We start from the raw sequence: 26,661 nt of genomic DNA, 5'->3' as shown, positions 1-26,661 counted from the left end.
CTGGAGGAGAGAGCAAGTGTCTGAGCAAACCAAATTGGACAACACTGAGACAGCCAAGGTAGGGCAGGCCCAGCCACTGGAGACCTCACACATTGTCAGAAACCAGCTGAAGAGTGCAATGAGAGGAGGAAACAGTGCTCTGCAGTGAGCAGCCTCTCTAAACCCCATGTAAATCTGATCAGAGTCTGGGCAACCAACTCTGCAGTGTGCAGTGCTGCATTAGTGTTTGGAGCTTTACAATGGCATAGACAAGCTGTCCTTTTGTGCCTGTTTTATATAGACATTAATGCTATATGTTCCAGTTTTCCCTAATTACATCTCTTTTTAAAGCCATTGTAGGGAGGTTTTGGAGCTGACCAACAATTTGAAGACTATTTTTTTCTACCAGTGAATTATTTTTCTAGTTTATTAATTGGTGGGATTATATCTAGTTTCTTAGGTAACTGCCAAAATACAATAATAATTTCAAAACACACATACACATGTGGCTAACATTTAGTCTTCACTTCAGTGTAAGCCAGTCTCTCACATTCACTTTTCTCCTGCTTGATAGAAAAGCAGCCTGAAAGCGATTGCAATGTATGTGCCTGACGACTAGATACACAACATTGTGCAATGAATTATAAAATGTATGACAAAAGTTCTGCATCCCAAATTGCAAATCTGATGCACTCCTTCCTTGACAATATAATTAGAATTTAGGTTTCCTCACAGTGACCTTTCTCAGCCAGCTTTACACCACCAGAATATCCAGTTACCACCTGAGGCACTGGAGAAAGAAATTCTTGATGGATCTATTTTCAGCCAAACGCAGCACTGACATCCCAACAGTCAGGAAATACCAGACTTCTGAACATTTATCCCCAAACAGACAGTTGATGCAGTGGAACAACTCTTGTAGGAGAAACATGCAAGTCCAACACTGTGGTCTTCTCAAGAAGGACCTCACCTCTGCTCCATAGCTGAAAGGCAAGGCTGGAAGCTTCACTTGAATTAAGTTCATATAGTAAACTTAGACTATGGTTTTAGGAGAAAAGCCCATATACCTTAAACCTCCCCAAATGTAAGGCAAGAGTTTCAATTTTTCAAACTCTGATTTCAACACGTGTTTTAAAATCCACTTGCTGTTAAGAAAATCCCTTCCAAATCAATTTTATAACATTTACATATATATATGTTTACCTTTTAACTCACTAAAATGCACTGTGTGTGATTTGCACATGACACTGCAGAACTAGTAATTTAATCTGAAGAATGAGATTTTACTAGAAACAGAAATGAACTCCACCAAACGCTGTTTTCATTGTGTAAATTGGATTAGTGGAAGTGGTGCTTGGTGTAAATAGCCTCCTATGCAATGCTCTAGCACAGGAATTTTAGAATAGCCTCACTTGCAGTTACTAAATTGTTGTTCTAAGGAAAAATGCTGTGAAGACTCCTTTTCCTTTTTAAACAGGCTGAGTAAAAGGTTTGTTATTTGCTCTGCCGTGCGCCCTCCCATGAACCTTCTGCCTCCTTGCTATCTTCTTCTTCCCTGAGTTTGCTGCTGAAATACAAACAATCCCGTAAGAACTTGTGCAATGGGGGTTTGCCGCATTGAGAGGCTTCTCAGGTCAATGAGCCAAAGAAGCTCTGGGAAAGACCTGAGTGATGCAAAAATGTAGGAAGAACCATGGGATGAAGAGGAGCAGAGAGGGACACAGGGAAAAGGCTTGAATCTTCAAACTCAAGAGAATAAAATATAAGTCAAGTGCCTCATGGTGAAGTGTGGGGAAATTTAGACGTTAATTACTTCTGCGTGGCAGCTTGTTTCAAAAGACCATCTCTGGGAGACCAGACACTACCCCTGAGAAGCAGAGAGCCTGATCTGCTTTCCTAGAAGGCTCTTCTGGTGGTTTTGCTGTCATTTCTTTGCTTGCAACCCACCATTTCTGAAGGTGTTTGTGATGTTTGCAATGGTAATTTCAATTAGTTTTGCTTGGCTTTATCTCTGCCCACTATACACAGAAGGGCTTATTTGTAGGCTTAGATGTATGTACCTGTTGGGTTTTATCTCCTTCACTTTCAGAGTGAATATTAACACTCCATCTTTATTCAGTGAATGGCACCTAGCAGCAGTAATTGGTGTCAAACCTTCTGTTTCCTTTGATATACCTTCCTGCTTTGAAGATCAAGGCAATGCCAGATGAATATAAATAAATAAACTGGGAGCTCTAAGGGTAAGATTTGATTTTGGTTTAGGAGACTTAGCCATGAAGCTAAGCAATAAACAGAGACAGACATTTATCATTTCTCCCACAAGTTGCAGCAAGATGTCACTTGTGCTCCCAAGATACAGATTTCCCCCCTTACTCATCTACTGCAACCATATCTTTGGGAATCTTCTCAGGCTAAGAAAAACTTCTAAATGTGAGTTGTCCTCAGGTATTCAAGGCACTTTTTAACTGGAAAGTACATAAAACTGAGATGGAATGTCTCCAGCTGGGTTTAGAAGATCCTTCTCCTTCTGTAAGAGATACCTTGTCCTGGTAGCATCCACCATCCACTAAAAGCCACCCAAAGAGCAGTTTGTGCACAGAAAACTGGATCCAGCTGCTGCTGTCAGGCATTAGCACTGTTCAGTTGCACAGGGCTCTGTCCCAAAGTATTTACAGTCTGGGATTTCAGATTATAGAAATCACCATCTGTCTCTCTAATAAGGTTTCCCATCTTGGCTGTACTGAACCTCTCGCTTGGCAGCTCTTGTATTTTCCACTGTCAGTAGAGAGACAGAAAGCTGAAGGGAAGACGTTTACACTCCCAGGGAGGCCTCTAGGGATGCTCTGCATCACAGACAGCCTTTTCATTCCATTCCTTTCCTCCTCCCTTTACTCTTCCAGGTTCACTTCTCTTTAAAAAAAAAGCCAATGGGACCAATTTGGACTTGAGCAGAAACAATCCCTCTGCAGTGCGTGAGGTTCCAGCTCTTACAAAACTGGAAATCCTTTTTCCAGTCACTGGAAAAAAGCACCTGCAGTCCCTGTTCCAGAGCACCGACCCCAAATCTCGCTGCTTCTCCAGCTTCTCACAGCTGCATGAAATGGAAGGAAGCATGGGAGAGAGCCTCCTCCTGTGGCACTAATCTCTATGATTCCTTAAAAGGCATGAAACATGGCCTTGTGCTCTTGAGAACTTTGGATGGGCAATCAAAGAGCTGAGGTTGAACAGGCTCAGGGACAGAAATGCCCCTAGAGCTCAGACTTGGACTGGCAGAAGGAACAGGGAAGGGAAAGTTCAGCATCAGGGGCCTATTAGATTTTGTGAGTGCTCCTGAAATGTCCATGTTCCCGCTTGTAGAGCAAGCTGCAGGTCTGGCTGCTGGCCTATCTGGCATATGTGGGCTGGTTATTGGGATCGGGGAAGGCACCTCCAGCATCCCTGCAGGAGCATTCAGAGCTTCTGACTTGGATGCCCATGTTTGCGTAGGTCCTATAAAATGCCTAAATAAAACTGGAGAAGCTTGCAGCCTAAAATTCGGAAGCACAGGAAAACATCTGGAGTCATAAATAGCTAAAATGAGTGACGTGAGGACACATTTGTGACACAGGCAGGCGCAGGAGTCCTTGTATTGTGGAGCCATAGCTATGACAACTGTTCTCCACTGTTCTCACGTTGGCTCCATGGGAGCTGAAGACAGGAGCCCTGACAGACCAGGTTGTACTGGGCAGGCATCCTCAGCAGAGCAATGCAGACACTCCTTGAGCTGCTCATAAAGCTGACAGTGTTTAAGACTGGTTTTTCCCTGCACAACTTTCAGACCAACTTTCAGACAGCTTGCACGAGAGAAGCTCTGCAGCCCCCTTCCTCCTTCCTTCTGTATTTACTCCTGCATTTCACCTGTAGCAATACATCACAAAGTGTGAAAATCCCCTCAGATGCTTTACGAGGTTACTTGCAGAATGTACTGGAAGGGCTCCAAATGATGGCCCTGGCTTGTGGCGCAAGTGTCAGTATGTATGGGCAGGATTTCAGGAAAAAACTTTTCCACTAAATCAGCTGTTTCACAAAGATTTTTGTGGAGTGAATCTCTGGATTGCTGCTATGGTTCCTTTGTGGAAGCTAAATAACCCAAGGATAGGCAGGGCAGGGTTTTGGATGAATTTAAAGCAGTTGCCTCAAAGTGATTAGAATGATTGTACATACATGCTGGTTATTACACATGCAAATGAGACAAGCAAGCTGATTTTGGGAGCAAGTGTAGCCAGTTTGTGCAACTGCTGTTTCCTGAGGCAAGATGGATGTGCCATGCTTGCCAGCCTTTAATCAGTACCTCCTCCAAAATCCCCCCCAAAACTAGGCAGGCCACCTCTACCTGGCACCTTTCAGGAAATAACCACCTGCCCAGGGCCTGATCCTGCTTGCTGGGTGAGACTGGCCCCAGAGATTCATCCTTTGTGATGGCAAGGTCTGTGCTCATCCCTGGGGGAAGAGGGCTCCTGCCTACTCAGAAGTTTCTCATCTCTCTCTTCGGCAGCAGCAGTTTGTGAGTTCACCCCACAGTGGCACAGAGAGGGGTGAATTTTATGTAGCAAGGACTAACCCAGCATTGCGGTTTGGTGATACTTATTGCTTGGTTATTTTCTTTACACTGCTAAAGACCCTAACTGAGATAAAGGCATAAGACAGGAGACTTTCAAGGCCATTAAAATTTATGAGAACTGGCTGTCCCAATCCCATAGATGGCTCTAAAATCTCAGGGTAAGCATCCGAGATCTCTCTGCTCGTGGCAACGTGCCCTATACTTTTTCTGTCTTCATACTCAGTAATGAAGCTGATATAGCAAGGAGAAGGGGTGGTGTGTGGGAGAGAGTAGGAGGGTGTTTGAATATAGATTTGATATTCTTGGAAATACGATGAGGAAATTGTTATGTAATCAAGAAGTTCAATAATGGTTTTGTCTAATGTGCTTTTTTAGCTTCATCAAGGCCTGCAGAATAAATCTGGCATCAGGACCAGGTTTCATTCATATGCTCCATTTACTAAGGGTTTTTTCCTGCAGCCCCTCTGCTTTCCCAAGCTACAATACACTTTGAGTCAGACTGTCCAGCTCCATCCTGCCACGCCTATGCCAGCCTCTGTCTCCCCAGGCTCTGAGAAACAGAGAGCACAGTGTATTTTGAGCGATACCCCACGTGCTGCACAGTGCAGAAACAGATGGAGAGTTCCTTAATCTCCTCCCCACTTGATTCTGCACAGGAATAACATCTCCTGCTCACAGCAGCTATACATGTCTGTGGTATTTATTGACAGGGGCTTGTTTTAGGAAACATCTCTTCACTAAAAAATGCCTATTTATTCATAAACTGAAAGAGTTTGCAGAACACAGTCACTTCTGATGTCAAGATTATGACCACTGGGCTTGCAGGATGTTTTTTGTAGAATATGGTGAGGCCATAATGAAAGGTAACACTTCTTGCATCATGGCAAGTTGAGGCCAAAGTGGGGGATATGGCTGCAAGGGAAGTACAGAGAACCTTTAATCCGCTTTTTTTTTACGTGGAAGGATGTTAAGATGCAACGTAAGTCCTTGAATCTCCAAAACCCTTAAGTCCCACTGATTCCTGTGGAGCATAAACCTCTGCTTCTCCCTGACCTGGCACTTTATATGTCACTTCTGGGTGCTGCCCCAACAGGGTCCTTGGGAACCCTCTGCTCCAGGAACTCTGTGCTCTGGAGAGGCCCCTGCACGCACCAGCTCACCTCCCTGTGGTGCCCGCACAGTCTGTAAGAAGGCAAACTCCTACACTCCTCTGCAAGCACTGTTGCACAGGATAACTTTAATAGAAACAAAATCAAGATAAAGCCACTTATATTTTGCTTTGGAAACATGAGAGATCTTAATTTTGACATTTGCCTGGAAAAGCCAAGTTTGAATAATGGTTAATTATTTGATTTCAATTATAGCTGTAGTAAGTTTATCTGTTAAGAAAGTCTATTTAGTTTAAAAGAGGATACAATACTTCTGCTGATTCTATGTCAATGCTTCGTTTGCCTACAGGCACCCAGAGAGCTGCAGCTACAACTGCTGCTGACTAAGCTATAGTGGGCAGAAAGTCGCCTTCGGGCATAGCTGGCTGTAAACTCTTTAATACTCTTAAGAACATGTTTAGTTGTCAGAGAGCTATCAAACCCCATTAAATGATAAATGGTGTCAGTCTTCTTTCAGAGCAAAGCCCAGATGCAAATGGTGCGCTGGAGAAGAAAATGATAGATGAATGAAAATACTGAAAAGGCAAACTTGAAAGACATACACTGCCTTTAGACATCAGTGCAGTGACAGTTCTCAGGAGAGGATGAGAGGGAAGCATCTGTCCTATTTCTGCTGCTGCTAGCATGGAGGAAATCAAAAAAGAAAACAAATGAATGGCACATGGAAGCTGAAGTTTCCCGTTTTTCTCCTGGCCTTGCCTTGTGCCCGGGATGATGCAATCCCAGCAAGCAGCACTACTGGGAGACACCCAGCTCTGACAGCCCTGGACAGACCCAAACCACCTGTGTGTCCTCCCTGCACATCCACACAGACAAACCTTGCTTCCATCCTCGAGCCTGAGCTGGGATCTCCCCAGAGAGTGCCGCTACCATCAACCCTCTTTCCCATCCTCTTGCTGACTCTCCTGTCTTCATCTTGCTTACACATTCCCACACTTTGTGCCATGCAAAATTCTGCTCTTAAGCACCGAGGTTGGGATGGCAGTGTGGTACTGCTCAGCCTGGCCCTTCCATGTAAGACAACTAAAGACACAGACCCGGACGGTGACTCTCCCAGGCACAGAACATCCCACCTGCTCTGGGTCTCCGCACGGCAGCGAGGCAGCAGCTGTTACTGGGGCCAGGCTCCAGACCCCTGCCTGGCCAAAACCCTCCCCCCTAGAGTGCGGCTCCCCTCTCGGCTGCATCTCCCATTCCCACTGTCTGTCTTGCATTCAAGCAGACAGAGGTTTGGACTCAGAAAAAGCAAAAAAAATAAAGCAAAAAAAAGACTGCCTTCCACCTCAGCACTGGTGAGTGCTTGGGAACAGCTCTTCAAGATGCCTACGGGATTTTACCCTGCACGAGGGAGAGACGATGCTCGTGATCGACTCCCACCATGCAAAGCAGTCTGCTCAGCCTCAGACACTATTTATAGGGGATGCTGAGCTCAAAGTGTTGGTGTTTGCAGGAGTAGTTGTGGGAGGTTTTTTTTTTAATGGTTAAATTCAATCAGGAATGTGCCAAGATAGCATGAAATCAACTAAATGTAATTAAGCAAAAACTATTAGCTTGATTGCTAAACCAGTCTTCTTCTCATGAATATGCATGAGAATAATTGATATTAATTCTTTTCAAATCTGAGGCACATTAGTCCTGCGTATTATAGTGTAGAATTTTTTGGAAGACTAAACCAGTTCTACTGCTGCTTTCTCACCAAAAGGCATAATTAGTCTTGCTGCAGGGAGATTTACCAAGTCATTGATACCATCCTGAGTTGCCACATAGAGAGGAAATTAGAACAGAGCTCAAGTGATGTTTTGTCTGCAAAAAAACAATGACCTGTTTAACATTTCTTCCAGAAATGCGTTAGGAAAAGTAGCAAATCCATCTACCAGCATCAGCCACACTAATGACGTTTTGAAGAGGCAGGGAAGCCTGCAAGAACAGTAAATCCCTACAGACAGAAAGGCAGGGGCAATACCCTCTGCCCGTTTAATGTGCCTGATACCAGCATGGTCCTGTTAGCTGGGTGTCCAGCTGTCCCCAGGCTGTTCCCGAGGGCTGACTTCACCTCCCTGGGGCTGCTGCTGCCCTTGGGCTCCTGCTGCAGCTCGTGGGGGCTTCTCCATTGGGTTTCAGAGGGCATTTTTTTTTTTAACTGATGCCTGGAATAAGGGCATAAAATTTAGGCTGAGACATTTCTGCTGCCTCATAAGCTCTCCTTGGGGTGCAGCCTCTGACCAGGGTTTGCCTGGACACTCACAGCCTGATGTAAGAGGAGCTTTGGTGGCATCTCTTGCACTGATGGGAAAACCTCGGGCTCACAAGGGATTACAGCTGTTAATTGTTTATTCATTTCAAGTACCCTGCAAAGAAATTGAATACTAACATTCTTCTTTTTTTCAAAAGATACTTATGAAGCTCCTGCAGGTGGTAGGAAACAGACTTGCAGGATCACTCCAAGCACTCAGTTCTTAGTTCTTTATTCTGCTAAAATCTTTTGCTTCCCTGTCAGCTTCTCTGCTCTCCATCATGCCCACACCCGTCCTCCTGTCTGGCAGGCAGACCCTGTGTCAGACAGAGGACTTTGATGCAGGGACACATCCACACATGAATCCACCTTCCCAAGCCAGGGTTCCCAAGGCTTTCCTCTACAGAGCATGGAACCCTTGCTGACAGCTTTGGCACAAAGTGAATGAAGGGTTTTAATCTCAAGCACAGATGGTTCTTCCCTTTATAAGCACTAAACACTGGATTAGATGTCACATATTTAATAAATAGCAATAACTGTATACAAACTGTTTAGAAAAGCAGCTAAAAGCTAATCCTTGGCCTCTAATCATTCATATTAGCATGGGGCCATAGCAAGCAGTAAGTAGAGCCAGTGGACAGCAAATCTGTGTGAACATAAAAGAAAAGGCAGCTCTACATCAGCAGTTCAATAAGAGAGTTTGATCTTGCCTCACTATGAAAGTTTTGATGTATTCCAGCTATAAATACAGAGGATGAAACAGAACTGTGACGATGTGTACTTGGTTCTTTGTTGGGTGCCTTTTCTTTTTCATTCTTTTTTTCTCTTTTTCTGTTTGTTTGTTTATTGTTGTGTTGGTTTTGAGGTTTTTTTAAACTCAATTTGAGCTCAGAAAATGCTCGAATTTGAAGTGATTGCTGGCAGTCTGCGAATATTCACTCCATGCTTGCTAACTTCTGGACATGGCCAGAAAACAAACCTTTCCAAAGCAGAAGGGATAAACACCTGCTTGGACAGCCCTTGGCTTTCCCATAGCCTTTCCAGCCCTCACCACAGCCTTTCCTATATCCCTGCATCCCAGCGTGCTCCCAACAGGCACCGCACAGCCTGGGCAGCAGCGGCACCTGCCTCATGCAGAGCAGCCCCTTCCTGCTCTCATTCCCCTGAAAAGTGCATTTACAGAAGAAAAAGAAACACAAAGCCCCACTGGCCATTTCGATAGGGAGCAGAGCTGGGGTTTGTTTTGTTTCTTGGAGGGGGTCTGCTGTTTGATTTTTAGTGATATTTTGCACTTACCCCTAATAAAAGTCACCTGAAATTGTTTGGAAAATGAAGGTGTGCTGCCTTCCAGTGAAGGTTTATTGAAGAGAGGCGAGGGGAAGAGAAAGGTTTCCTGTAAATGGCAGCTGAACAGTGCCAGGTGGTACATCCTATTTTAATCCAAGTGGAGAATAGTGAAGAGCAGCACTGAAGATTAAGGGAAATGATACACCTCACTGTGTTTTAGTGCATTTTTCACTTACCTTTTTTTTTTAATTTGGGGTTTCTGTGTTAATATAGGATGGTGCCACACTATACACTGGGTGGCAGAAATTAATCTTGTCATGAACGTACTTCTCTGAAGGGCTGAGCCTTCCTGAGTCCTTAATTTGAGCTGATTGGACTGTCTCATTATCATAGCAGCAGATTTTGGAATAGCAAAGTTGAACCTTACTTGAACTTGTTGGCTACATTAGCACTGTTTTTCTTTCTCACCCCCACCTCCATCCATGAATAATAGTACCCAGTACCCCCTTTTTAAAAATCCTACCAACTGTCCTAGTAACTGTTGGCCAAACAAACACACACTAACATGGCATGCTGGGGGAAAAGCACATTAAAGAGCCTGAGTTTTGTTTGGCAAAGACAGAAGCTGTCATTCCAGTGAAACGTGCAGTTTTGATGTCCTGGGAAACTCGGGATCTTCTGTCAGGCACATGGTCCTGTTACCTCACACATCGAGCACACTGTGAGTGCAACAGCTTTGGGGTTTGCAAAATACACACAGCGTGTGGCCTGGGGCCAGGTCACTTCTGGTTTGTGTTTCTGGCCTGAAATGTCATTGCAGTTCAGCTGGACACTCCTCACCTGGACTCATTTTCCTCTCAGAGCAGGGCTCTGCCTGACTCATCCTGCTGTGGTTCCAGGTCACTGCAGGGAAGCAGCTCAAGCATGGTCTGGACGTTTCAATTCAGGCTCTGCTTGGCCAGCAGAAAATACCTCGTTCCCTTGAACACCCCCAGGCTGGGACGTGTCCAAGTCCCAGTCACTGCAGAGCTGTCCCATCCACCTGCAGGAGCTGTGGGCGCAGAGGCCGTGACCCGGGAGAGACCCTGCCCTGCAGCCCAAGGTCTGGCTCAGCCTCCCCGCGTTCCTTCAGCTGCTGCGTAAAGCTCTGTCTCCCATCAGGCTGCATTATCCCAAATGAGCTCTGGCAGATGCTTCAGCTCTCTGCTCTGGCATCAAGGCAAATTGGTGAGACCCACCTTCCCGAGGGCAGCTGAGCCCTTCCCACGGATGCCTGCTTGCCCACAGGGGGGCCCAGACATGAACTGGGTCTGGAACATGGCAGGGGAATGGCTCTCGCTACTGCGAAGTGCTGATTGCTGAGCTGGGGGAGTCACCTCACAGCCCCCCTGCTGGAAGCAGCGCTCCCAGGGGCTCCTGATGTTCCACATGTTTGCAGAAACAGGCACCTATTTCTCCGCTGCCATTTGGCCTCATCCTGAGTGCAGCATAAAATGGCAAAATCCCCAACAGAGCAGGATTTGCAAAAGATCCCAGCTCCATTGCAGGCATTAAAACATGGCTTTTCAATGCATGCAGTATCCAGCACCTCTCACTGATAGTACTTGTGACAGTCACCTGGTGCCACTTGCTGGACCTGGCCTGATGGGAAGCTGCTCAGCAGGTTTGGAAATGAGACACAGGGTGAGCCCAGCACAGGGAGAAACCTACTGCTGAGTGGGGAAAACGAGTCCAGTCTAAACTGGGAGTTGCTTAAAGAAGGCAAAATGATAAGGGAAAAACCACTCAGCATGCCAGGGAAATAAGTTTATAAGAATTACCAAGAGATCTAGGAATAACCTTTCAATGGTTGCAATCTGGCACAGATGTGAATGAGCATCCCTGGCAGCTGAGGGCTCTCTCTCCATGTGTTACATGGAATGAGCTGGCAATCCCCAAGGCGGTCCCAACAACCAGACTCATCAGAGCAGCTAATATTGGCTAATTGTTTTTCTTTATTTCTTGGAAAGAAAAAAGAGTCCTAAGGGCAGTGACACTGGAGTCATGTGTCCCAACTAACCTGCTGCAGGTTGTGTCAATCTGCTCTCTCCTGCATCCCCTTCATGGGGCACAAAGCGTGTCTGTTCCCATGGCCACTCTCCCCTGGGAAAGCAAGAGGAAGGAAAAAATGTGCTGCTCTCTATTTATGATTGCCCTGCCTTTCCTGCAGCCGGGCTGAAGGCTCTGATTTTTTTTTACTCTCTCTCTTTCTCATTTCTCTGGCAATTGATTGCTCACTGCTGGAGGGTATTATTGGCTTCAAAGCTTCATTTTCTAGCTCCTGAGCTGCTCATCTTCTCCTGGCTCATTGCTGTTAGTGGAGGTCAGATCCAAGTCCCAGAGTCATTAGGCTGTTTCAGATTTGACCTTGAGAGCTTCTTTTGCTCACCCCATCACATGAAACAATCCTTTGATCATTGTAGGCATATACTTAAAAAAAAAATAAATCCAGAGGGCAGAGATTATTTAATCATATCAGTGGTGAGTGGAAATAAGCTGGAACCCAAACTTTCCCAGCCAGGTTTAAAGAATACCAGTGCCTGGGGGCACCCCTGCTCAGTGTGGTGCTGGGGACTGTGGCACACACCAAAAACTTGCTTCAGTTCTGTAACTGAGCAGCAATTGTGCTCTGGCCCCAACGTTTCCTGTGCTTAAATTCAAGGGTTCCAAGATGCAGTTGTGTAATTTACATAAAAATTACAGCCTGTTCATGAAGTATTTCCACCTGGAATGGAAATTCCTAAACTGTAACTTTCAGCAGTCACCACTGAAAGCACAAGACAAAAAAAAGATGGGAGCAGTGAACCCTGAACTTCTGTGCCATGCTGTCCAACCTCATCTGGCCTGGCTGGGGAACCACAGAAAAGATGGTGGCAAAAATGCAGTGGTAAAAATGCCTTACAGAAGACATTTGTCTGAACTAAAAGCTGCTTATGTACTGTTCCCTGCAGTACTCTAGAGAATTAGCTTGTTTTACAGGGTCTCATGAGATTCAAATCTTTGACATGAGGTTTCTGCTATCCTCTGGGCAAAACCATCTCTATCAGACTATTGAGCAGTCGGTGAATTTGTTTAGGAAGGGGTTCCTTAGATCGGCATTACCAGGAGCAGACACTGTTTCCTGGGCAGGCGGCAGGCTGGGCACAGGCCGTCCTTTCCTGGGGTGAATAAGCCAGACGTGGAGCTGCTGCTCCAGCAGCTAAACTTGACTGGCTTTGGACAAGTTGGATGTCAAATCAGACAAACTGGGCCATTCTGGCTGACACCGTGCTCTTGGAGATGTGAAGAGGTACTTGGCTGTATTAAAGCTGCCACGTGTTAGATGTGACACTGTTGGAAAACAAATAAAAAACCCACAAATGCTCTGTCAGCAGGGCAGGAGGGGGAGGGATGGGTCCTGTTTAAAGATGTCTTAATCAAATCCATCCCCTTCTACACCTCTAGGTTTTGCTCCAAAATCCAGTTAAGCCATGAAGCTACTAAAGATCCCAATTACCAAAGGGAGAGATAATGAAGATACAAAGGAAGAAAATTAGTGGCAAAGCCATGCTCCTGGATTGTTTCAGTACTCCATGGGAGAGCACTGAGTTCCTGACAATTTACCTTTCAAATCTCTCCAATAAAACAACTCTTGAAAATTGCCAAAATATTATTAACACAAACAGCAACAAACAGCAGGGTGGCTGTGTCAAAGTGACAGCAAAGGCTGCTCTCCCCAGCTGCCAAGAGCAGCGACTGATGGCCACGCCGGGCGGGTTTGGCTCCATGTGCACGAGGGTGCAGGATGTGGGACCCCCTCCCTGTGCCACTGCACCCCCACAAGTGGGAGACCGTCAGTCTTGCTCCTTGCACTGGGCATGCTCCTGCTGCAGCCTGAGCCAAACTAGCTTAAACAGAGGATTTTCAAAGATTGGAATTTGGGATGTAAGGGGTCTCCTCTTAGTGCCACCTTCTGCAAAACCTCCTCTCTCTGCACCAAAAAATAATTCCCTAAGAAATGAGCTTGAAACTAGTGTGGGACCATGCTCAGTCCCTGTGAAAGGCAGCCTGGAAGAAGGGGTCTGGAGAGCATCTTACAGGCCTCACCTTTCTCTTCCAAGACTTTTCCCTCCACGTTTAGATGCTCAGCAGAATCCCACTTGGATCTTGTATCCTCTTCTAAACCTGCTGTTTGCAGAAAAAAATTGCAGCCAATTTCTTTTTAAGTGAAGATGGTGGAAGAAGTAGAAGAAATGGGAAATTTGGAGGGAATTGGACAGTTTCTCAAGGAAAAATGTGTTATTGTTAAAAATTCTTCTGAAGAAAAAACTATCACCAAGTCTCTCTGTTTGCAGTGCAGTGGCTGTGATACCTAAAGATTTTTTATACACTTGTAGCCTTGTAGATTTTTAATCTACCATTGTATGGTTTCTAGTACTTTTCCTGCCTTTTCTCACAATAAGATAACCCTTATTAACACTTTCTTGAAGATCCGTTTAGTCTTATTCTTAAGAAGAGAATTTTTGACAAGGACATCTTGTTTTCCACCAGAACTTAAGAGACATAACAAGAAATAAGGCAAAGAAACCCCTGGACCAACTGCAAAGGGCTGACCCAAGGGTGGGTTACTGGGGCAACTGGTCTCCTACTGGATTTACCTGCTAGATATACTAATTAATTAACCTTATAAAAATTGTAGAAATCCTTTATCACACATGCACAGAGCCATATTTGTGCACCCGAAAGCTTTCATTAAAGAGTTACTTTTTCTATTAGCGCTCTTAATACCATTTGCAAAGTTTTGTGGTTTTATTCCAGGCAACAGCTGCTGCTTTGAAATCAGGCTCTGGCAGATGTTATTTTGGGGTATTTAAGCCAGGCTCTTGCTGTCGCCATCTCAATGTTCTTGGCTTTGTTACTGTTTCTCTGTTTTATTATTCTGAAGAAAATAACTCTGTTAGTGTTCTTTTTCTGGCAAGGAAGGGCTGCACCAGCACCAAGTGGATGGACTCCAGGTGGTGGTGGCTCAATGCGTGAGTCCCTTCCTCCTGCTACAGGCAGGTGCAGTGTCCCTGGGATTTCCCTCCTGTGGCACAGGGGTTTTATACCTCTTGTGCTCCCTCATGGAGCTCCTGAGCTGAGCTGCAGTCCTATGGCCAAATACTGCCAAAGGCTGCCCTGCGTGGGTGCGATGCTGGGGCCAGGTGAAAGGGTTGCACACGAGCGTGCACATCCCAGCTGGCCACGGTCCGCCCTGTTCCCGCCTTCACAAGGGTCTGTGGCACAAGACCTGGGCTTCACAGAAAGACCCCAGTCCTTGTTATACAGCGAAAGTTGAACTCCTCCATCGGGGTCACTGCGTGCACTGGGTCACTCTGCCCTGTCCCTGGCTCTGCACACGTGGGGTCCTGCTGCGCTGCCTGCACAGGGCACTGGGTGCCAGCAGACCCAGCAGCACCTGTGGCTGTCCTGAGCACAGGCCAGGAACCAACCTGGCTTCAACAAACTGTGCTGAACTCACCTGGTAACAGCCTGGCAGGGAGCCAAGCTGATCTCCTCCCATTGCCTTCAAGGGGTTATTAGCTGCCTGCTGTTCCAGTAAAGGTTGGTGCTGTTACAGTCTCTTGCCTCTGAGCGGTCCTTAACTGTCCCCTGAAAACCCCCTATCCAATAGGTACCCAGGTAACATACCAGCCAAGGCTTCAATGCCTATATTTAAAAGGGTGATCCTAGTTGTTAGGGAAGCATTTTGGAGGGACAATCTGAAACAGTAATTTGAAACAGTTTAAACATATTTTTAAGTAATCCTGTAAAATACTGTGATGGCAAGCAAAAGCTTTGGGTTAAATTATACCCCCACAAAAATCCCAGCGTGCACAGGCAGCTGCTGGAGCTGTGGTTACGGCAGCCCCGGCGGGTGACACCGCAGCAGTGCAATCAAACCTCGGGAAGCCTGCGCTCTGAGCGGCGGGGCTGCCCCGGGTTCCCTGTGCACCCCCTGCTCCGGAGCTGTGCCCCCACACGGGGCACGAGCCCGAACCACATTTTCACAGGAAACGGCTTCAGAAGAGCCAAGTATGTCTGCTTGCTGGGGGAGCTTTCTGGGCTTCTTCTTTTCCCAGTTCAGGATGCTCCAAAAAATAAACACAGAAACTGCTCTGCACAATGTTTCTTGAGACAAAGCCACTGCTCTGCTGTGTTGCTTGCGCCAGTGCCACCATAAAATATATGCTCCTTGTGTTCTCTATTCTGACATTCCCAGCTTGAGGCTTAAAAGTTGACTTATTCCCCCTTTCTCAGCCCTCTCTCCTATGGAGCCAGGAGTATAAAAACACTAAGCCTCATTGCTAATGACCTAAGCAAATGATTTAATCAGTGATGTAAAAGGAGTGATGAGACTGTAAAATGGAAAAAGTGCTGGATAGGCAGTAAGACTAATGGGGTAATGTGTAAATCCAGGCATTTTCTAACAGATGGGACATGGCAGAGTTGACATGTATATTAAAAGGGACATAAAAACATAGACAAAACAATAGCCCGGGTTGATCATAGCTTGATTTATGCAGTGGAAACATTTTTTCCTCTGAAGGCAAAGGCAACAAACATAGAAGGCTATGCTTGGTAGTAAAGTCACAGCATCGTGACTGGAGATGTAAATGCCTGTATCCAAACACAGCTGGCTCTGCAGCTCTGGGGTGAGGCTGTCTCATGCAACAACCTTGCCAGGGCTCTGCAAGATAAACCAGCATCGCTGAACCCCACAAGGAAAGGGGAACCGGACACCCTGAGACATCTCGGTGTGGCACCTCGGTGTGGCACTGGGAGCAGCAGCCCTGGTTTGCCGGAGCGCAGGGCTCGTGCTGGCCACTCCCTGCAAGGCAGCTCCGAAAGCAAACTCAGCTGCTCTGCAAAGTGAAATCCCTCCGTGCAGAGGGTAACCCCAACTCCCACCTCTGGCTGTGACATCTGTGTGCAGACAAGCTCCTAGGTCACACCATCGGCGATGCCGACGGGCACGGTGGTACTGAGGCTGGGATGAGACATCTGCTCCCCACCAGGCTGGGCACTGCTCAGCAAGAGAGCCAAGTGACAGCTCCTCGGGCCCCCAAACATGATGGGAGCACTGTGCGCTCCCAAAAAACACCAGCTCCTCAAGGTGAGGGCAGGAATGCTGAGGAGGAGAGGACTCAGGGACAGGAGCAAGGTTTACTATGGGATGGCTAATGAGGCAAGTCTGTATTTTTGCCTGCCTGCTCCTACAGGAGAACCCCTTGGAAATTCCTGGTGGTGAAATGCAGAAAACCGTAAAGCAAAAACCCTGAGTCATCTGTCTCAAACTGTCATAGCAGCTTCCCCTGTCAATCCACATGACCCACTCAATTCTCATCCATTTTCTCCATTTTGGGGGAGTTGTGAAAAATAACTACAACTGATTCCAACTGATTGCTTATAACATATGCTCAATCTGCAGTAATTTGGCTGAATTCTCCTAAGGCTGTACCACATCTTAGGCTTTATATAATCCAGACAATAGCACCAGACACAGTCAGGGGACTTGGTCTGCCCTCAGTGCTGCTGTGCCCTGGGCAGACAGACCACAGGTCAGTGCTCTGAAGCAGCTCAGACACGGGAAAAAATAATATAAGAACGTAGTTACTAATGTCATTTTCCATTGAGATAGTGCATGAAATCAATCTATCTTGCTAAATCTACAAGTTCCAAACTGTATACATAAGGTATATTAAGGGATCTGGAAAGATTAAGACTAGCTCCTATGCGTCTGTGTGTGTATAAGCACCGATTGTTTTATCTGTGAATTAACTGCCGCTGGAGAAAAGGCAAAGATAAGAAAAGCAGCCTTGTTGGGAGCAGCATCAGTGGGAGTATTTGCTGAGAGCTGAGCTCTGCCTCTGCTCCTCGGGGGATGTAAAAGAATCCCAGAGGGGTGCTGCCCTCCAGAGCCAGGGGAGCCTGAGAGATCGGTGCGGCTGCAGAGCAGTGGGCACCGGCCCGTGCGCTCGGGGCTGTGCCGGGGCTCTGCTCCCAGCCCAGCCACATGATGTCCCCGGCTATCCAAGGTGCTCCCGACAGCTCTGCCAACTGCCTCCTCCTCTAAAAAAAAGCACAGATCACCTCTGTGTTAAAAAAAATACAGCATTGATTAAATACAGCATGAAAATGCCGTAGTGACTGGAGCCAGTGGGAAGAAGCTCCTTGCTCAGAGCGGGAGCGGATCCCAGCGTGGCCTTGCCAGGCAGAAATTCCTTACGGAGCACTTGGGACAGCCTGAGAGAGAGCTCAGGACTGGGTGCTTTTCAAACTCCCTCTTGTTTGTGGTGCAGCTCGCTCCTCCCTGTGCCCCGACAGCCACCAGGGTTTGTGGCTGTTCCCCGTTAGTGACCAAGGCTCAGCCCGGCTCCGAGGGACCCGGCAGGGCTCTGGCTCTCGTAGGCAGCGCCCAAGACTCCTGTCTGCTGCTCACAAGACGCGCTGATGAACTGCCCGTTCACGGGACACAGCCCTGCTCTCGCCTTGGGACCTGCTGCATCCTGGAATTCCTGCAAGAAGGCCGGGGGGATAAACCAGCATCGCTGCTGCCTGCTGACCTCGGGTTCACCTGGCCCAACGCACCCGGACTTTAGTCCCAGGATTATGTCAGGGGAAGCGCTTGCAAGGAAAGATGTTCCACAGGACAGCAAATACTGACTGTCGCTGTCAGTGGCACACCCCAGCCCCCTGGCATGATGGAACATGTGCTGTTCCAAAGGCTCACCTGGGCTGGCTCCTGAAAACCTGCAGAAGGCAGGATTCCTTTTCCCAGCATTCACTGAGTGCGTAACTGCGGGTTATAAAAAGCATCCTCTGAAAAGATTTTCCTACTGGGTAAAGGCCCATTACGAGGGCTTCCTGGCTTAGGCAGCTGTATATAGCAGCAGTAATCCTATTATGCTTATCCTAAACTGTCCTCCACCGAGCAGTGAAATGAACTTTACAGAACACTAGAAGCCTAATTAAGCCTCCAAGCCTGCTGCGAGCGGCTCAATTCTGCCTCTGTGCAGCCACAGGGTCACGTTATCGTAGAAAACACAAACACCTGTGCCACACACCTCCCCAAAGGCTGGTCCCTGTCTTCAATCAGCTGGTTCAAGTAAATGCAATCAAGTTCTTTGTAGGAAGAGCTGTCCTACTAATTCTTCATCACTGAGAGCCCAAATCCATGCCCACATACCTATGACAAGAACTCTGTGCTCGCAAATAGCTGCACTAAGGCTGAAGACTGCTCACACACTTCTGTATTTTTATTGCACAGCTGTGAGGATAAAGAAGCCTGGTACTGCTCAGTGAGGCCCTTAGCCTAGCCTTTCTGGAGAGGGTGTGTAAAGAAGCAATATTACATCTACAGCCAGTGAAAGACAGCTGGGGTGCAGTAGCCCTGGTGCCTGAACAGCTGCCTCAGGCTGTGCCACGGGTGTCAAGGCAGATTTGAATGGCCTAGCTGCTTCATTCCAGCTGCATGAGGTTGGATCATAACATCCATGTTTCTCCCAAACACCTTTTCGCACATGACAGTCTTTGAATTTCTCCAGAAAAAGCTGAATATCAAGGAGCTTTCCTGGGCAGCAACCAAAGGGATGACCAAGGGGAGAAAAGCTGCAGCTGGAAAAGGCTAAATGCGTGATTATCCCAAAATCTTAACATTGCTAACTAATGTCATTGCTTTGAAAACTCCAACACAACTCTCAATCCTGCACACAGCACATGTCTCCCCTGCTATGGCACTCTGTGTGATGCATGCCCAGGCCTGGACAGGACCAGACCCGACCTGAGGATGTCACAGCACACTTGCAGCACAGCAAGAGGTGCTGGCATCACCCTGTGCATGGCCAGCATGGCTTAACTGCTAACCACCACTAAACACAGACTTCTGTGACTTTTTCAGAGATTCCTTGTGCCTTTTCCTAATGGAAGGCACCTCTGACATTTAGCTCTAGAAATTAATATCTTCAAACACTTGCTTTTTTGGTGTAACAGACTGAGACAGGCTAAATATTTGTGCTCTTGTCTTGCCTGGCTGGTAACCCAGATACTACTAGTGAACCACAACTGGGTCATGGGAATTAATATTAGGATCTGCGTTAGCTGCTTTATTTACAGCACTGTAGCTGTCAAAAGTTGTGGTAGCTTAAAAAAAACATGGTTTATTCATGCTGACACTAGCAGTGGAATAGCTGGATGAAGGCTGGCTGGCTACTCAGGGCCAGGCTGGGCCTGTGGCAAGCACAGACCCAAGTTGGGCAAATGCTCTGGGAACAGTCTGGACAGTGTGGGGTGAGGGGCACAGCTTGTCCCAGTTCACATGGGCCAGCAAAAGCATTGGCTGGCAACACAGCCTAACAATATCCACTGGTTTTCTGTACTGGCCCGAACCAGGGTAAGAGTTTCTGAAAGAACACAGGATGGAAGGACCCTTAGGTTATGGTTAAGTTATAAAAAGTCTGCTCACTGTTTCAATATAATTAAGGAATTAATTAACTTCCCAGCTCAGTAATTATGGAAGCCTCAGCCCCATGAAGTAGCGCCACATCATGTAGGTCCCTGTGGGTCTGACAGCGGTCAGTATGTGGGAATAGCCCGTGGATCCCATTTAGGGCAGAGGGCAGTGCTCAGAGGGGTGTGAGTGCAGTCAGACTGGCAAGAACCTGAGCACACAGAGCCTGAGAAGAACACCATTATTACTGTTTTCAGCCAAAGACCAGAAGATGCAGTGAAGGGTGGGGTCCATGACACCTCTCTCCATGATGCTGCAGCCAGGAGCTCTCCAATGTGCAGGTGCTCAGTCACATCTGTGAATGCACTGCAGAGCCAGGCCTTTGCCTCCACCCTGGAGCCTACTGCTGTGAGAAAGTGGGGCTCCCAGCCAGTGCATCCCTTGCTGCTTCACTCCTATGAGGTGGCCACTACCTTCTCAAGCAGCTGCAACCTCCCCACCATGTTCTGTCTCCTTTCCAAAATCACCCGTGACCAAGAGCCAACCATCCTGTAAACAAAGCCAATGCTGGGTTTCAACTTTATATGAACTGAGATAATGCAAATTTCTGAGTAACTGAAGTCTCAGCAAGGAGGTCCTTAAATAACTATTGGCAAGGGGCTTTTTATCGAGTTATTAGAAATGTTTTATCTTATTAGTAAAAATTGTGTCAGTTTATTGTCCAGTCTGCTCAGAAAAACCTTGAACAAAGAAAACTAGAAAACAGTTTCACAAGTTAACTTTACTGGACAACACTGTTAATTCTCTGGGTACCTAAAAGTCATGTTAAACCAGTATAAAACAGCAGAGCAGACTTTGAGACACAACCATTCCAGGCAGGAAAGGAGCTTGGGCTGGGCCCTGCTGGTGCCCAGTGGAGCTGCCTTTGCCTTGTGTGCAGGCAAGGGATGGGAAGAGCTTGGGAACTGCAAGGGCAGTGCAACATTGCAACGAACGTCTCCCTGGTTTCCCTGAACCATCATAACTGGATTGCTTGTCCTTTCACCATGTGGGGCAGGTAGATCACGACCTGACCAGCAACCTGCACCAGGAATGCAGCTGCCTGCCCTCTGGAGAGTCCAGGGATCACTGAACTAACCAAAGCAGAAACAACACCCTCCCACATGGGCCACAGAAATTCTTACATTCCTCTTATATTCCTGTCTCAGTTTTTACATGGATAAATTCTTAAGCCATTATATCACAACAGAGGCAACATCTATTTTTTAAAATGAGGAATCTGGTGGTCCCAGAGCCAGAGGTATTGTTCTCGGTTGGATTTGGATACATCAGCTGCTGAGTTTCTTTTTTCCTTCAGGACACACAATTAGCCATCTGGAAGCTTCATCAACACACCAAAACAGCAGCTATAATTTTGCTTATTAAATAGGAGTCTAAATCTGTCCCAGAGAAAGCAAAACTCTCCCTAGGACCGAGCACATGAACTCATGGCAAGTCTGACCTCCCACAACCAGCAGTAAGTGGCGAGAAGAGAAACTGCCTGAAGTATGAACTTCAGAGTAAGAGGGACGAGCCCTCTGCTCTCAGCTTTGCCAGGTGCTGTCTGGCCCACGCACGGACTCACCGAAGCCGCCAGCCTGAGTACAAATATTCCCAAACTACAACCAAACCCAGCGACTTTCTCAGAGTGTATTTTACATGGCAAGGTAATGCCAGTCCTTGGAATTCTACTGGTCTACTTAGGTTGAGGATGAGCAGAGAAGAGGTGGGAGCAATAGGACCTTCCCCCAGCACATGATTTTGTCTTCAGGAGCACTACAAGGACAGCACAGCACGCTCTGCGCTTTGGCAAACACCCAGTCCCAGCCACATCCCGCCTGTTCCACCATCTCATCCCTGCTCATTCCGCAAACCTAGATCCTAAAGATCCCATTGTGCACATCCAGTGGCAGAAATTTGTCCCTAGAGGTTCTGATCACGTATGGTAGCAGGCAACAGCTCTTTGCATACAATCAAGTGTGATTAACCTTGAGCATACATTACTCCTCAGCTTTCCAGAAATCCCACCCTAGCCCCCCCCCCCAATCCTGCTCATGGCAAACTGAATTTCCTTGAACAAGAAGGGCTTCCAGAGACCAAGGTGATGCTTCACTGTATCCCCTCCCACAAGCACTTGCAAATCCCACCTAATAATTACACACAATTCCTCCTAGCAGTAAAAGCTCCAGGAGTACAAAGTTAGAAGTATTTGGAATACTTGAAAATACTAACAAATGCTGCTCCTGGATCTGAGAAATGAATTGGAGCTGTTTTGTTGCCCTCTGCATCACTGTTGTGGGGCCAAGAGATTGGTCAAAGGGCTGCTCTCCTCATCCAGAGGTTCATGGGAAGGAAATGCAGGGAGAACAGACAATATATGAAGAAGTGGTGGAAAAACAGAGTTGCTCTGGCTGGTTATTTCTGACAGAGAGCTCTGAGCTTCTGCTGGCTTTAGTTTTGCTAACTGTACTTTTTAATTTTGGCAAGGACGCCTGGAGCCCAGGAAAGGAATGCACTGTATATATAATTATAAATCAAAATATAATACAATAAGTAAAATGAACACTGAAAAATACCACTCACTAGCTGCATATGACATCTACCTAATTGTTCCAGGCTGTGAGTCACCACTTGAATTAAGGAGGTGCAGTGAGGCGGTGGAGGGCCAGCTCTGCAAAGGTAGTTGGGCTCTGACTCCCCTGGCACCTACCTGGTGTTGAAGTTCAATCCAAATCCAACTCAGCTTCCCCCCAGGGCCCTGAGCCCAGCCCTGTCCCACCTCAGTGCCCTTGCACAAACCTCAGCACCAGGCTGTACCTCCTGTGTTAACAGGCAAAGAGTTAAATGCCTGAGAAATGGGATCACAGACCTGAGATCAGCCTAAAGCAGCAAAAGAAATCCCGGGCTGGGGCAGAGCTAAACATCACCGTAAAAGGCAGACACTGGAACTTCCAGGAGATGGACACCTACACCAGGGCAGTCCTTTCCCATAGGAAAAAAGGGAGGAATAGAGGTTGTAGCCATGCCCTGAGGGCTGGAGCACATATTTGTGACTAGATGAGCCAGTCCAAACTCTAATCCCTGCTCTCACAGGCTGGAACAAACCTTGCAGTGAGGGAAATGATCTGAGTGCTGCTGAGCTTTAGTGCTGGGGCATGGGAGGCTGTGAGGAGCAGAAAAAGCTGGTGCAATCATAGAATATCCTGAGTTGGAAGGCACCCACAAGGATCATTGAAGTGCAGCTCCTGGCCCTGCACAGGACAGCCCCAAGAATCCCACCATGTGTGATTAAGGATTTAGAGAATGGAAATGTGAGAGGGACAAGGATGCAACTTCAAGAGGTTTCTGCTGGTGACCTTAACGCCCTGAATGAAAGATCAAATTTGCATGAAGATGAGGAGGATGGGTGTAAGAAGAAAACATCACCCTGTGTGCAGTCACACACTCCCCAAACACACCTGCACACACAGACCTGTACCCTGAGCTGCAATCCCCAGGCCAAGCCACAGGCAGAACCTTCCCTGAGCCCTCTGTTCCTGCGGCTCCTGTGACAGGTGCTTGTGGACTTCCAAAAACCAGCAGTGCAAAATAATTCAGTGCTGCTTCTCTGCAAGATGTCAGGATCCCATAATAATAAGTCATGATGATTTCACAGCAGCTTTAAGCCAGTTTCCATCCTGCTGTCAAAGCCATGTGTCCTTGGCTTTGAACTGCTTTCTCCCCACTGGAATTCAGCCACCTCTGCACTGGGACACACTGGGATTTTAATCCTGTAATTGATAGCATCAATCCTGGCTTCAGGGGCTTCTCTGGGAGCGAGGAACATGCTGCAGCATCCTTCAGTTCTGTTTTCAGACAATCAAATACTTCCAGCAAGCTGTTAAATCTTTGAGAAGTGAGCTGGGCTTTGGTCATCATTACTTAAATGGAATGGATGGCAGAAGGTAGGTACATGAAACCTCAATAAAAACCCCAGCCAAAAGGTGTGAATATTCCATTCCTCTGCAAGAGCAGCAGCTACAGGATGTGACGATGCTGATGGCTTGCTGTCTTGCATCTCTGGCTGGCCAAAACAAGGAAAAAAAGCCTTTATTACACATATTTCTTTACAGGATTCCAGAAAAGCTCTTGGTCTTTTTGAAACATCAGCAAGAACCTGAGAAGATGGAGTATTTCCTTTGCAGCAGTTTTAGCTCCTAACATGCTCCACGTTTGTGACACTTGGGACGGCAATGACAATGATGAAAGCCCATAAATCGAGGCTCCCAAGCACCTTGTGTGTGGTTTCAGTGAAGCAGATTTGTTTACGGCATATTAAGGGCACTGGGAGGTTTGAGCATTTTTACCAGCTGTTCCTTGTGAGTTTTTGGCAGCTCTCAGGATGTCATTGTCATTCCCAACATATCACGAGATGGCTCTCAGAAGCCCAGGGAACGGCAGCCAGGCAGTTGGGCACCCTCCCAGAGGTTCATTGTGCCCTGCACGCTCTGCTGTCTTTGTGAAAGGAAAATCCCCCCATGCTGCTGTGCCTTGAAGCGTGAGAGGTCTGCGGGTTAAGAAGCTCCTCTCACTGAATGCAGGGCAAAAAGATAGAAAGGAAGAACTCTTTTAAAGTATTATTTTAGTCCTTTCAGAGCTTCTCACTAGAAGCTTTTGAATTACTGAGAGAAACGAAAAGGTATTAACTGTGATGCTGAAAACAGAGCCCCTTGCTCTCAGGCTGAACCTGGACAGGGACTTTCCAGAAGATCTCACAGCGCACCTGGTTCATGTGATTGTCCTTTACAGTTACTCTTTCTGATCCACATCTGTTTTCCTCTGCAGGAAATTAACTGCTGTGCTTGGTGGTTGCTGCTGGTGAGGGTTCTCACAAGACCTTCAAGATATACAGGCCGTAATTTGGGTGTTCCCTTTCATGCACATCGAATTAATTTTTGATTCGCTCCTGCTTTGAAGTTTTTTTTGTGGCTTGTTAACATATGTTCTTTCTTCACTGATAATGCTTCAAATGACTGTGATACACTTACCTGTGAGCTCCAGCAATATAGAGCACACTTTGTCCTGGGACAAGGCTCACCCACTTAATGCAAGGAATCAGCTCAGGTACTGCTGATGCCCATGTTGATGCAGTACCTGCTCTTGACATTTTCAAACTTGATTACAGGCAAAGGGGCCCTTTGCAGGGCCATCAGGATAAACAGACATTGGAGGGCTTTACTGTGTTCACAGACCAAGCTTATCTCAGCCACAACTTAGGCTGATGAAACAATCAGTCCCACTACTTCACAGAACAAGCTTTTAAAACCCTGTCATTATTAAAGGTTAAAAACAGCTCCAGTCTCTCATCTCTTCCCAACGCGAAACAGAGCACAAATTAGTATAAATCAGTGCCTCAAGACAACTGTGTAATTTGCATTTAGACTGCTAAAGAGTTGAACACAAACCTACACTGAGACCGAGAACATCGGTGTGCACAGTGACACTGCTGAGCCAAGAATGAAGATGTGGTGTAGGAACCAAATTACAAGGGGCCTGGGCATGACAGGGTAGGAATGATGGAATGCCGGGGGGAGAGTCAGTCACAGAGAGGAGGAATAGCACTTGCTGTTAAAGCACACAAACTGGAATTAGGTAGTCTGGGTCCTTTTCCCAATTATTGCATTTTGGATTTGTTCTATGACCTTGGGTAAATAATTTATTCTCTTTGTGCACAGTTTCCTCATCTGTAAAAGAAAGTTAATAGCTACTGCTCAGAAAGGTTGGCTTTTCCTGGCTTAGGTGAAGGTGTGAGTGAGGGCAGACTTTGGCAGATGTGCTAAGAGACACCATAGAGGTAAAAAGTGCAAATAATTACTATTTCTTTTACCTGAGGTAGTGTTAATCACAGATGTTTCAATGGTGCAGCGCTGACCAGAGGAGTTGCCTGCCATGGGAGCAGGATGAGCTGCCAGGCCAAGAAGAATAATGGAATATTGTATTTTCTCTAGGTTTTTTCCAACCTAACTAATGCACAGTAGATGTACTCACTTGGATTCTTGTGAGCTGGCTGAGGGTGATACAAAACCCCCCCCTATACTGCAGTTTGGATGTTTTCAATCCCTTTCTACATAGGTTGTCATTCCTAGTGCACAACACTCCTCCGTACAGAGCCTTCCTGTCTGCTTTTGGTACCTAAAATGGATTTTTGGGGTCCATAACCAACCATTTTACTGCACTCCAGAGTAACTGTGAGCATCATGCAGTGGGATGTGAAATAATCGCATCATATTCAGTGACTTGATAAGCGCAGCAGCTGATAGCATGGTCTGACCAAAGTACTGAATTTCTGTGATAGCCAGCATTTGCACCAATACATGTAGAGAATTTATCTCCCAGTAATTACAAACCCTGTTAAGTCAAGCTATAATGCTGATGGTCCACATAACTTTATATTTACTTCTTGTTTCCAGTAATATTGATAATGTACAGAGTCTCCCTCATGATAAGTGCCCAAACTATGAATTCGCTGTATTACCCTGCTGTTTCTCAGTGGTGTGAAAATGCAGAGTCCAACTCGTTCTCAGTGTATCAGTGCTGGCCTGAATCCCTGTGAAGTTGCTTACTTTCATCTCAGTGCACAGCAAAGAGAAAATCCAAGAGCAGTAATGCTGTTGTGGCATCAGCCTCTGGCAGCCTCTGTCTCACCAAAGGGACATGTGGGAACTGGGCACAGGGAGCACAGGGAGCAGAGCTGGGGGGTCTGGCAGGGCAGAGCTCCTCTGCGGTGTCACAGCCAGCGCTGCTCTGCTTCCTGAGGGGTGTAAAACAACCACTCTGTGCCCCACCAGGGCACAGGCCATGCACTGCT

General features: G+C 46.8%; 1 protein-coding gene and 1 long non-coding RNA gene across 4 annotated transcripts in view; both read right to left on the bottom strand.

Moving 5' to 3' along the window:
* Window positions 1-26,661, bottom strand: part of KCNB1 (potassium voltage-gated channel subfamily B member 1) — a 115,077-nt gene that overhangs the window by 10,889 nt on the left and 77,527 nt on the right. The window lies entirely within an intron of this gene.
* On the bottom strand, window positions 12,544-18,241 carry LOC138121237 (uncharacterized). Its single transcript, XR_011156142.1, has 3 exons — window positions 18,060-18,241; window positions 13,394-13,474; window positions 12,544-12,637 (listed from the first exon to the last, which is right to left on the bottom strand). It is a non-coding gene; the product is annotated as an uncharacterized lncRNA (long non-coding RNA).

The sequence above is a fragment of the Aphelocoma coerulescens genome, chromosome 20 (genome assembly GCF_041296385.1).
Source record: "Aphelocoma coerulescens isolate FSJ_1873_10779 chromosome 20, UR_Acoe_1.0, whole genome shotgun sequence".
NCBI lineage: Eukaryota > Metazoa > Chordata > Aves > Passeriformes > Corvidae > Aphelocoma > Aphelocoma coerulescens.
Note: the sequence above shows the minus strand (reverse complement) of the source record. Positions and strands in the feature narration are given on the sequence as shown.